Source organism: Pan troglodytes, chromosome 4 (assembly GCF_028858775.2).
Source record: "Pan troglodytes isolate AG18354 chromosome 4, NHGRI_mPanTro3-v2.0_pri, whole genome shotgun sequence".
Taxonomy (NCBI): domain Eukaryota; kingdom Metazoa; phylum Chordata; class Mammalia; order Primates; family Hominidae; genus Pan; species Pan troglodytes.
The window spans coordinates 112,162,869-112,174,947 of NC_072402.2; the positions used below are offsets into that span (position 1 = coordinate 112,162,869).

Below are 12,079 nucleotides of genomic sequence, written 5' to 3' on the forward strand. Positions count from 1 at the left end.
CCTCAGTGATATGACAAGCTGCTCCCATGCTTCTGTCCTGGGATACAGTTGTCTCTTTCCTGCCCTCATGCAATACATCTCTATGAATACCTCCTTTTTGAAGTATGCCTCGCCAGATGCTGTTGGGGCTTATGAATGGCAAACCACGGAAGACTCAGACCATAAACCTGCCCCTCAGGTTTACAGTCTAGGAGGAAAGATGAGAGATGTGCACCAGTAACAGCAGTGCAGGGCCTAAAGGATATGTAAGAGAGGGATGGAAAATACTATGGCGTATAAAATTAAGTCTCATCGGAACAGGACCTTCAGAATATGAAACACTTGTGAACTCAGGGAGAGATGTGGGCGGGGGGAAAAGAAGACACACAGTAGTTCTGTTTAAGAACACAGTGCATGAGCATGGTCAGAAGGGTAAATTGGAACCTCATTTAGAGGGACCTCATGCCAGCACAAGAGATTTTTAAAGGTGTTTTTTTCACAAAGGAGTGACTATTTAAATGCTTAAGGCCGGGTGCAGTGGCTCAAGTCTGTAATCCCAGCACTGTGGGAGGCTGAGGGGGGCAGATCACGAGGTCAGGAGTTTGAGACCAGCCTGACCAACATGGTGAAACCCTGTCTCTGCTAAAAATACAAAAATTAACCGGGCGTGGTGGCGCGTGCCTGTAATCCCAGCTACTGAGGAGGCTGAGGCAGAAGAATTGCTTGAACCCAGGAGGCGGAGGTTGCAGTGAGCCGAGATCATGCCACTGACTCCAGCCTGGCGACAGAGAGAGACTCCGTCTCAAAAAAAAAGAAACAAAGAAAAAAGAAAAAAGAAAAAAAAAAAAAGAGGCTTAAGAACATGGGGGTCATTAATACAGTACTAACAGTTGATTTAAAATTTTTCTGCTTCAGTTGAAGACTTGTAGGTTATTTTCAGCATTTGGTCACATAATGTTCATTGTTCTCATGTAGAAAGAACTTTAGAATCATTAGGCTAAATGCTTCATTGGGATTATGTAAGGAATGTCTTGCTTCCAGAGTCTAAATCAGATTGAAGAGTTAAAAGGGAACAAGAACACAAGGATCTCAAATTATCCATTGCATAAAATATTTAATTTCCTATGAATAAGTGGATTTTACTAAAATTATTTTTCTGCCCTCAGGGGCTCTCAGGAAAGCAGTTTAATGAAGGGTACTGATTTTAGAAGCTTTTAAAATTTTTATAGTAGAAGTAATCTGTGAAGGCACGTGAAATAGATCCACGGGTGGCAAGTATTGAAATCTATATTGTAGTGGGTGAACCTCAGATTTACTAAGAAGCAGCCTGAACGTGTGTTTGGAAGTAAAGAGATCTGGGTTATCACTCTTCTCTGCTCATAATTTGTCATGTGGCTGGTGATAAGAAGAAATGTCAGGAAAGGTCGGGTATATGCTAAAGCAATTGGACTTTTCATTCTAAGCAGTGGGGAATCACCTTGTTTTAGAAAGATAACTCACAGAACAATGAGAAGGATGATATAGAGAGATAGGCTGGAGACAAGGAAAGAGGTAGACTGGTAAGATGTCTGTTACAATGGACTAAGCCTCTGTCTTCTCATCACTAGAATAAGGCAGTGGAAATGGGAATTCTCCCACTTATTCATTCACCAAGACTCTCCTTTTTGAGTATCTACCATGTAACAGGCATGGTTCTAACCAGCACAGGGCATATTGCTTTGAGCAAGACAGAGACCACTCCTTAGCACAAGTAGTGGTAATCCCAGGTGCCATGGACCATACAGCAAGGGATACATAACCCCTTCTCAGAGGAGGAGGGGTTAGAGTATTAAGAAATCACTGACTTCGGAATGTGAAGGACCAAAATACAGGCCAAAGTGGGGATTAAGATACAAGAAAAAAAAGACAGCATATGAGAATCCTGGAGGGGTAAGAGCAATATATGCCCCATGAATTGAAACTACTTCAGCTGGAGCTTAGGGTGCAAGTTCAGGACAAGCAAAAATTAAGATTGGAGTGGCAAGCAGAGGCCAGGCCAAAAAGAATGCTCAATTTGAGAATGTTTGAAAGTGGATGCCCCAGAACGTCAGGGTTCCTTGATTTGAGGGATGAGACATAGGTAAAGGTGACTTCAACTTGTGTGATTTGATTTCAGGCACCTTGGTATTTGGAAATAACATCTTAACAGATGAAAGGAATATGGAGGGAGGACAGCTGTGTGCTGTGTAATGGCACTGATGAGAGAGCACCATTTGGGTGTCTGGGTACTGTGCTGACCTGAAGCTTCACAAAAACACCTTCTTGTCTCACCAAATGAGTCTGGGGATTGGACACAGCTGAAGAAAGCCTGCTGCTCTTCCTAGAACCTCCCCTCACTCAAATACCCCCTGAAAAAATTTTTCTCCTTGCACCCCACATTGCATCAAGTACAGTGATTTGCACAGTGTGGGTCTTCATTGTATTATTTTTCTAAACCAGCAGGTTGTTTATTTAGAACACAAAGTTTAGATGGGTTCATGATTTGTATATGTTGGGAGGTCACAATTCTGAATACAGTAGTAACATAATGTATGTGCTTGCATGTATATGTGTGTGTCTTTACATGTATATGTATACATGCAATGTGGGGTGCAAAGAGAAAAAGTATTTCAGGGACTATTTGGGGGATTTCTAGGAAGGGCAGCAGGCCTTCTTAGCTGTGCCCAAGTGATTTCAGGATAAGCACCTTTTATGATAAAGTGTATGTAAATTGGATCAAATAAATCTTTAATATGATAAAAGCAAAAATGCCCTACAACATACTTTACCTCCGTTTACTAAGAAAAAAAGGGTTATCATGAGATCCCTTTTCAATTGTAGATGTCAACATTTTAATAAAGTGTTCAGCTACCTTTGCATCCATGAGACACTTTATAAAAATATTACTTATCAGTAAAATACACAAGTTAAGAAACAAACACTTTAATTAAATTGCACAGAGCAAAAGAAAGCTTTAGTTGGCTGCATTATTCTTCACACTGTGTTTTAAAACTATTTCTATGTAAGCTACGTAGCTACACAAATAGTCACACCATTGGAAGCATCTGTTTAAAAATGTTTGACATGCATCAAAATACACAAAGTAATAAAAAGATCATCTCTATATGTATTCCATTACTTTTTTCCTGTAGTTTGCTAGTATTGCTATCAATATACATATCACTAAACAATATATAAAATTATCTTGTAAATGTATAAATTAAGCCTTGCTTCTGTTATTTCTTCAGTAGCATGCCAGGTGAGCAGAATCTCAATACTGGGTAATGAGAGACACTCTCTTTTATTCTAGTTGTTTGATTTGGAAAGCAATGCATCCCAAAAGCATCTACCCTGTAGTAACCTTTTTGTGGACCCCACCTTGGGCACCAGCTGTTTCCCACAGTATGGGCAGGATCACGGGAAGTGACCAGGATAGGCTTAATAGGAAGAACAAGGGTGCTTTGCAAGCCTGTGAAGCCTAGGATAATTCTTCACTTCTTGTGGATGTCAGAATTTCTGGATAGAGGTTACTGGCCTCCTCCCCTGGCCCCAGTACTTGGTACAGTCTTCCTATGAACTAGGGGAGTACTACATGTCTGAGTAAACTAATATACAAAAATGAGTCTAAACTCATTTCCTTAAAGTATTCGACTTATTTTCCTTGTCCAAGAAGCATCACAACAAAATAACCAAATGACAGAAGCGCATAGAATACTGTGTCAAATATGTATATATAAAGTCTTGGAAATTGGGGAAGGTATTATATCTTATGTGTCCTATTTTACTTTGGCAAAGAGGAAGTTCTTAGTGAATCTTAATGGCTAAATTGAAATAGCCATGTTATGAAAGCATTTATATATGTGTTCTGTGGATCTCACAACTTGGCTCTCTGGTCCTTGCTGTCCAACATGGCAGCCAATAACATCATACGGCTATTTAATTTATATTTTATTTTATTTTTTGAGACAGAGTCTCGCCTTGTTGCCCAGGCTGGAGTGCAGCGGTGTGATCTCAGCTCCCTGCAACTTCCGTCTCCCAGGTTCAAGCTATTCTCCTGCCTCAGCCTCCCAAGCAGCTGGAATTACAGGCATGCACCTCTGTGCCCGGCTAATTTTTGTAATTTTTTTGGTAGAGACAGGGTTTCACCATGTTGGCCAGGCTGGTCTCGAACTCCTGACCTCAAGTGATCCAGCTGCCTCAGCCTCCCAAATTTCTGAGATTACAGGCATGAGTCACTACACCTGGCCTTTAAATTTAATTTTAATTGCCTGCAATCTACTTGGAAGGCTGAAGCAGGATAATTGCTTGAATCAGGGAGGTCGAAGTTGCAGTGAGCCGAGATCACACCACTGCGCTCCAGACTGGGTGACAGAGCAAGACTCTGTCTCAATCAATCAATCAATCAAAATTTTAATTTATTAAAATGACATAAACTTAAAAATGTAGTTCCTCATTTGACACTATTCATCTTCAGGTGCTCAGTAGACACATGTGGCTAGTGGCCACTGTGTTGCACAGCACAGATATTGAATATTTTCGTTATTTTTGCAGAAAGTTATTTTGAACAATGCTGTAGTGCAGCTCCTATTTCCTATTCTAATATGCTTCCAGGTCAGATATTTCCTATAAGCTTCCTCAAAGGCTATGTAGAACACATGCAAATACTTACTTATATCCTCTAGAGCACCCCTGTGGTTACCAAGCTGGGCACATAGTAATTCTTAGCCTGATTGGTAGAATGGAGGAGAAAGCTGGTTTTGATCCTTTTGACTTTCACCTGCCTAGTAGCCATTTATCATTTAAAGTTCACTGCACTGAGAACTGAATGGTTTTAGATCCAGCTATTGTATTTGGCTAAGAGTTTGACTGTCATCAGCCTAATTTTGTTATTTTAATAGAAGGAAATGTCTCTGGGTTTGATAGGTTCTTGTTTGGGAAGTATAGTTTAACAGAGGTAGAATTTAAGACGATGTCCTGTGCTTGTTTTGAAGAGAGATGACTGACAAACATTGCACAACTGAGCTCAAGCTCATGGGTTTGTTTGATTTTTGTAATTCTGATCCTTGATGGCCTTTGGTTAACTGCAAAACAGTCAAAGTGCAGAGGCTATTCTCTCTCCAAGCTTCCCTTTGCAGTATTCCATCCTATTGATTCCTGCATTACCTATGGGGAAAAAAAAGTTCGTTAGACCAATTTAGTGAGCCAGAATTGTGATTCTGTTCAGGAAAATGTCTGCTGTATTTGTCATTGCTAGTCATTTTACAAGTGTATTTTGATGAGCTGAGTATGTAGCACACTTTACGAAGGGTGCACTTTTTCCTTTTTGCTTCTACAGGTGAAAACCTTCAACCAGGAAGCATTTTTATCATTTTAAATTCCAAAAATACTAATATTTAAGAATAATGAAATACTGAATTGCCTTTTTATTTTCACCTTTTTTTCTGGATTAGTTGGAAACTTTATAGGAACTAGTGAAAGCTACATGATCTATTTGTGGATAGTGCTGGAAAACAAGGCTGGCTTCTTAAGTAATTAGTAGGCTGGCTGGCATTGAAAGTTTTGGGGTTTTCGTGATTTATGTAGTGATTTTTCTCCAACCATTATATGTTTACAAAATTTTACTTGCAGTTATTTTCACTCTTTTATTCACTTTCTCACTTTCAGCTCCCCTATCTCTTCCTTTCTTGTTACCCAACTCTTCTTTTCTTCCCTTCATTTCTTATTTTCTGTCTGTATAAAAATATTTTTCTGGCTTTAACACAACATATTGTGTCAGTTCCAGATCTCTACAAGGGTGTTCTGAAGCCTTTATGGAGTAGGGGACTGGTGGGTCTTAGCGGTGATGGTTTGAGTTTGAGACAGCTTCGTTCACTACACTGTGCTCCTCCTGCATGAACCTAGACCTGTGTTTTAATTCAGTTCCTGACATTTTGGCATTGAAGTCTATATTTTAGCTGCTCATGCTGAATCAAGCAAGGTGCAATTAGGAGGCATTCTAAGACTAATTTTTAGAATTGAAGTGGGAAAATTTAACTGGTAAACCTTGAAAATGACCTTCCCAGAAAATCTGTGCTCATTCTCCTCAGCCTGTCTGGAATCATCTTCATCTGAGAACTCCCTCAGCTCGCTGGGTTTGGTGGCTCAGTTTTCTGACTCTGCTTCTTATCTCTCTCCGAGGAATAATGCAATGACATTCAGGAATGTTCTGCTTCCCTAGAAACATAGCTTGAAACTGTGAAGTGCTGGAGGCTTAGACTTCTTGTCATTGTTTGTTCTATGTAGGAATTTTCATTTGCTGTATTTTGAAAATTAAAAATTTAGAATCAATTTGTGATAACTGCGTACTGTAGATGGGGCACCTTAAGCTGGTTGATTTGGATCAGTGGCGCATATTTTTTTCTCAGTTGACTGAGAGCCCTAAACAGAAGCCCTGTCAAAAAATTCTCAGGAATACGTGACTGATACTAGACATAGAGATGTACGTCCTCCCTCGGCCTGCCACCCTGGAGATTGAAGTGCTAGTGTTGGTAGGAGGAGAGGCAGCTGAGGGGGCCCAAAAATGAAATGGCACAGAACGATCGTGAGCTTTCTTTTTTCATTTGGACTTCTTGTCACTGAACTTCCCACTTTCTTCCTGCTTTCATTTTGTGGCCTGCTGTACCCTCACCCCCATGTTGCTTCTGCCTTTCCAAGGGACCTCTGACTAACCTCTTCCTCTCCCTCCTCTCCTTCTCCAGCCCTCTTTTCACTCTTTGTCATACTAGTTACTGTGCTCATTGGCAGTGGCAGCAAAACGTAGTGTAGGGTAGAAGGGAGCAAAACCAAAGCTGCGCATACTCTGAGCAGCCCTCAGGTATGTCACCTTGCTTCTGTGCAAGAAGGCCCGCTTCCAAAAGTAATGACTTTTCTTTGTATCTACTTTTACGTAAATAGAGAACTTGCTGAATGTAGAGCACACAGTCTGTACACTGATGAGGACTTGGGTAGCGTTTTGTTATCTCCGTGCTCACAGCCACCTGGTGAGGTAGACAGTCTGTTCTCTTAGAGAAAAGCGAGGCTCAGACATTAGGATGCACTGCTGTGGGTCACGCAGAACAAGAGGTGGGGCAGTACCTCTGAACCCAGCTCAGTTCCTCCTTGCCTCTTGTCTCAGAGCAAGTGAACAAGACCCTGACTTTTATATCTTCAAATGCAGGTTCATTTCCAACATTGCCTAGTTAAAAACATCCACAGGGATTTTTTTTTTCCTTACAGATTTAAGAGATAAGATCTGGTCTTTGATCTTGAGAATCTCAGAGGGGTGAAATGTACAGATGCTGCCTCCTCAGATCTGCTACCTGAGATTGGATTTAGAATAGAGTAAGCATCCAAACACACACACACACACACACACACACACACACACACACACACACACGCACTCTTCCCTTAGAAGAGCCCTTAACCCTTAAAATTCTTGGTAACACCCCAGGGCTACTGGGCATAGGAATGGCCTGGGACTTGTTTGCTTCAGCCATGACTTCTGTTTCCCATGTTGAACACCCTCTCCAGGGTGCCCAGAATGGGGGCTTTCCCTGCAGGGTATTCCCACAACATCACCTCACAGCCCTCCTCTAGCACTGATCTGGCTGAACTCTGCAGAGCAGCTGTGGGGATAAACTGGTGTGGCACTGCCACCTAGTGACTGCCCGCCACGCCGTTCTTTGCCTCTGAGGTGCCGTGCATCCATCAGCTGGCTGCTACCCATCATGGAAAATCATGGTGGGGGCTTCTAAAAATAGAGTCTGCCAGGCCAATGTCAACATGCTCTCTCTGCTATCAGCAGAGCCTGGTACACATCAGACATGGATTAGATTAAGTGTTTTTGAAAAAGTGGTTTTCTGGGTAAGGGAATCTTTGGGCCTGGTCGAGCATGGCTCCATCTGTCTGCTGGGGTTCCAGTTTCCTCTTGGAGGAGCTCACAGTGTGCACAGGATGCCTGGCACGCAGCAGGAGCTGAATGAATAGAGGTTGCCCCGCAATGTTTAAATATCCACTGGTCTGGAAGTTAGAAAAGGAACAGGAGGAAAGAGAAACTTGGTCAGAAATGCTAGTCCTGGTTAAAACATTGTTCTGGATTTTGATATTTTTTGATTTCCCAGAAAGTATCAGGGGCTTGAGAATATAATTCTCTTCAGGTGTTTTTGCCAAATTCCAAGATTTTCCAGTTTCACTACTTTCCAGATGTGTTGATATGAAGCCAGCTCCAGATTGTCTGATGGCCATTACTAGAGTCCCAGCTGCCCTGAAACTCTAGGCCAGTGGTTCAGAACAGGAGTAATACCGCCCCCAGGGGAATTACGGAAATTAGTGGAGAATTTGTTTTCTTGTTGCTGCCTTGGGCCAGGGATGCTGTGTATCTGTTACGCATTTAACAAAACACTGTTGTACATCCCACTTGACTTCAGATTGACCTACTGGATATTACATATATCAAAAACCTGTTTATAATTTTCTTAGCTTAGACGTAAATTCATTTTAAATAAGGACATAAAATAGTTTTGCTCAGTAGTAATCAACATTTAATTTTCAAATAATGTAATTTTCTAATAATGTATAAATTGGGGGAAATTATTAGTGATACCGTCTGTGTTCTTATAGGTTTTTAACATAGTAGTGAAAGTTATATAGGTGTAAGATTTGAGACTTTTAACTTATTGACAGATAAGTCATTGCTGAAGTCACTTATTCCAATATGACATGTAAATGCATAGTGAATAATAGAGTTAGAAAACACAACCTCTTTGTCATCTCAGGGAAACTTGATAAATGTAATTCTTCAAGTTTGAAAATTTGTGTATGTTCTATCATTCCCTTTTCCATTGGGACTTTGAACTTTATTTTAAAGTAAGCTTATGCTCTTAGAACATAGCCACTGATGGTCTGGAGACAAAAAAGTAAGTTGTCTATATCCCAAGTGTGAATGAAACTGTCATTAGCCAAGGTTAATGCATGAAAAGAAACCGGACCTTTTACAGAACCATGCCCCGCCAAACATATGCACACACACACAGGGAGAGAGAAAAGTGGTTAGCTTTGACATTTTTCTCAATGAAAAGAAGAGAGGAAAACATTCCAAATGTGCAAAGTCAAAGGAGCAAAAGAAAATCAAGGTAAAAATACTCACTTTGGCATTTTAGAGTCAGTAAAGAATTATATAATTTATAAAAATTCAAGGCTGGAGGCGGTGGCTCAAGCCTGTAATCCCAGCACTTTGGGAGGCCAAGGCGGGCAGATCATGAAGTCAGGAGATCAAGACCATCCTGGCTAACACGGTGTAAACCCCATCTCTACTAAAAATACAAAAAAATTAGCCAGGCATGGTAGCGGGTGCCTGTAGTCTCAGCTACTTGGGAGGCTGAGGCAGCAGAATGGCGTGAACCCGGGTGGCGGAGCTTGCAGTGAGCCAAGATCACACCACTGCACTCCAGCCTGGGTGACAGAGCAAGACTCCGTCTCAGAAAAGAAAAAAAAAAAAAAAAAGAATCAAATGGAATCCTGCCTAAATTAAAGCTGGGCTTTAGATGTAGCAGCATTATACTGCCTGTTGCCACTGCTGCTTCTCTTTGCTTACTTACTAATATTAAAGGAAGTCTGTATTGAAATCCTCAAGATCCTAAAGCCATGTTTATGTTTTCATAATTCAGTTATAGGGAAAAAATAGGAGTGCCAGGAGGGGACTATGAGAACGTCAAATAGATTGGGGCAGTTTACATTCTCATACGTTCTATAAATTAGTTCCAGAGAGAGTAGTTTCATACATAAAACTACAGCATTTATACTTTAGAGCACCCTCACTTAGGGAGGTTTTTATTAAAGTGTTTGGACTTACTGGATTTTACATTTTATTTGAATTTAGAACTGTAATTTTAGGTGTCAGTGTTGGAACATTATTAGACACTCATGTCATCATTTTCAATCTGTTGCATATATTTTTCTTTGATAGGTCTTTACATCTGGTGTTCACATTTATTACAGCTTGCATATTACCTTATTCCTTGCAACCAGTTTTCTCCCTTACCACATTTTAAGCTTCTCATGAACGCTTACTATTTTTACTCATCTACATATTCTCAGTGCCTCCAAAAGTTTCTTTACATGTAGATGTTCACCATGTTATTGAATGAGAAACTCCTGAAATAAAGCTAATTGATGGTTCTCAGACTAGATAGCATATTAAAATCATCTGGGGAGCTTTTAAAAAATCCCTGTGCCATGGCTTCACCTCCGGAGACCTCAGCTTCCTTGTTTACGGATGGGGCTTTGCACAGGATTCCTTTTAACACTTCCCAGGTGGCTCCAGTATTGCAGCTACAGGTGAATATGCAGCTACAGTGAATAGCTACGTGTGAATATCAGCAACAAGTAAGAGACACGTTAGCTCTTTTTTCTGAGCCATTGGCAGTCAGCTCTTTTCCTTTTGAACTTAGATATGTACCTTCTTTGAATTTCTTTTTATGCTTATATGTTCTAATTAATTGAAGCACTTATTTTGTTTGCCTTTACTTCAAATCAAAACTACATGCACATAGTTGCAATTTGGAAGGAAACCATTTATCAGACTCCTTGCATCTCTCTGAGCCTGCAGCTGGTGGACACGGAAATATCAGCTTTGTTACTGAAATTAAACAGATTTGGACAACACCACTTGCCCTACAGCCACATGGGCTTTCTAATGTTCTGCTGATTTACCACTGAATTTGAAAAGAGTCGTAGGTGTACCCTGACACTGAGGGAGTCACTCGGTGTCCCAGGTGAGCTTACCACATAGAAAACCCCATACACCTGCTTTGTGGGCAAGCCAAGGAAAGAGAGGGCCTGATCTATGCCTGCTCAGTTCCTACTCCCAGATTTTTCATCCCTCCCCTCTACAAAACAAGAGATGCATTGCCTGCCTCTTTTCCTCCCAACACACATACACACTACTTAAAACAAATAATGTTAGAGGCAAGCATTTGAATATTTAGCTCGGTCTATTTTTCTCCTCTTAGAAACTTTTTAAGATCTTTTCTTTATTCCTGGTATTTAAAAATTTACAGTCATCTGCCATGACTTAGGTCATTTCTTATTTCGTATACATATTCTCAGTAGAATCTTCCCTTTAGAGATAGATGTGTGCCTTCCAGTTTTCCAGTCAAAGAAATAGAAGAACACTATTTCTTTTCTTCCACTGTCCATATTATCCTTCTGGAAAGATAGTTGTTGGAACCTCTATTTTAATTGTCTGAGAATGTATCTTTTTTGTTCTCCTCTTTCCTTCTCTTTTTGCTTTTTTCTACTTTCTGGGAAATTTCTGTCAACTTACATTCTAACTGTATTACGGTTACTTTTTCATCATAACTTGGTGTTGTATAGTTGTATTCCACTTTTCCTCTTCCTATTAATGCATTTTTTTTAACTTTCAGTTCCTGTGATACATGTGCTGAATGTGTAGGTTTGTTACATTGATATACATGTGTCATGGTGGTTTGCTGCACCTATCAACCCGTCATCTAGGTTTTAAGCCCCACATGCATTAGGTATTTGTCCTAATGCTGTCCCTCTCCTTTCTCACCACACCCCAGTAGGCCCCGGTATGTGATGTTCCCTGCCCTGTGTCCATGCATTCTCATTGTTGAACTCCCACTTACGAGTGAGAACATGCGGTGTTTGGTTTTCTGTTCCTGTGTTAGTTTGCTGAGAATGATGGTTTCCAGCTTCATCCATGTCCCTGCAAAGGACATGAACTCATTCTTTTTATGGCTGCATAGTAAGGTTTTTATTTAGCCTTTTTGTAGTATAATTTACATAGTTCAGGAGTCCTGTCCCCTCATCACTCTACATCATCTCAGGTTTGTTCTGTTTCCTCCCTTCCCTTCCTTTCTTTCTTCCTCCCTCCTTTTTGTGTCTTTTCTATAGAAATCAGATTCAAGTGTGTGCTGATCATTTGCCATTCTCTCGTATTAAGAGTGGCAATTGGAAGCCAGTTGGAAGCTCGGTAAGGGTAAGGGCTTACTGTTTGATGACAATCACTGTGGGGTGATAGCTGAATTTTTCATTAGGG

The 12,079-nt window shown here is 40.6% G+C and overlaps 1 protein-coding gene and 1 long non-coding RNA gene across 6 annotated transcripts in view; one reads left to right on the forward strand and one right to left on the reverse strand.

Annotated features, from left to right (window-relative positions):
* Positions 1-12,079, forward strand: part of KCNN2 (potassium calcium-activated channel subfamily N member 2) — a 442,874-nt gene that overhangs the window by 389,050 nt on the left and 41,745 nt on the right. The window lies entirely within an intron of this gene.
* Positions 4,875-12,079, reverse strand: part of LOC107974810 (uncharacterized) — a 220,717-nt gene continuing 213,512 nt past the window's right edge. The window contains exon 10 of the long non-coding RNA XR_001717844.4: positions 4,875-5,160. This is a non-coding gene — a long non-coding RNA (uncharacterized LOC107974810). The remainder of the gene's footprint in view (positions 5,161-12,079) is intronic.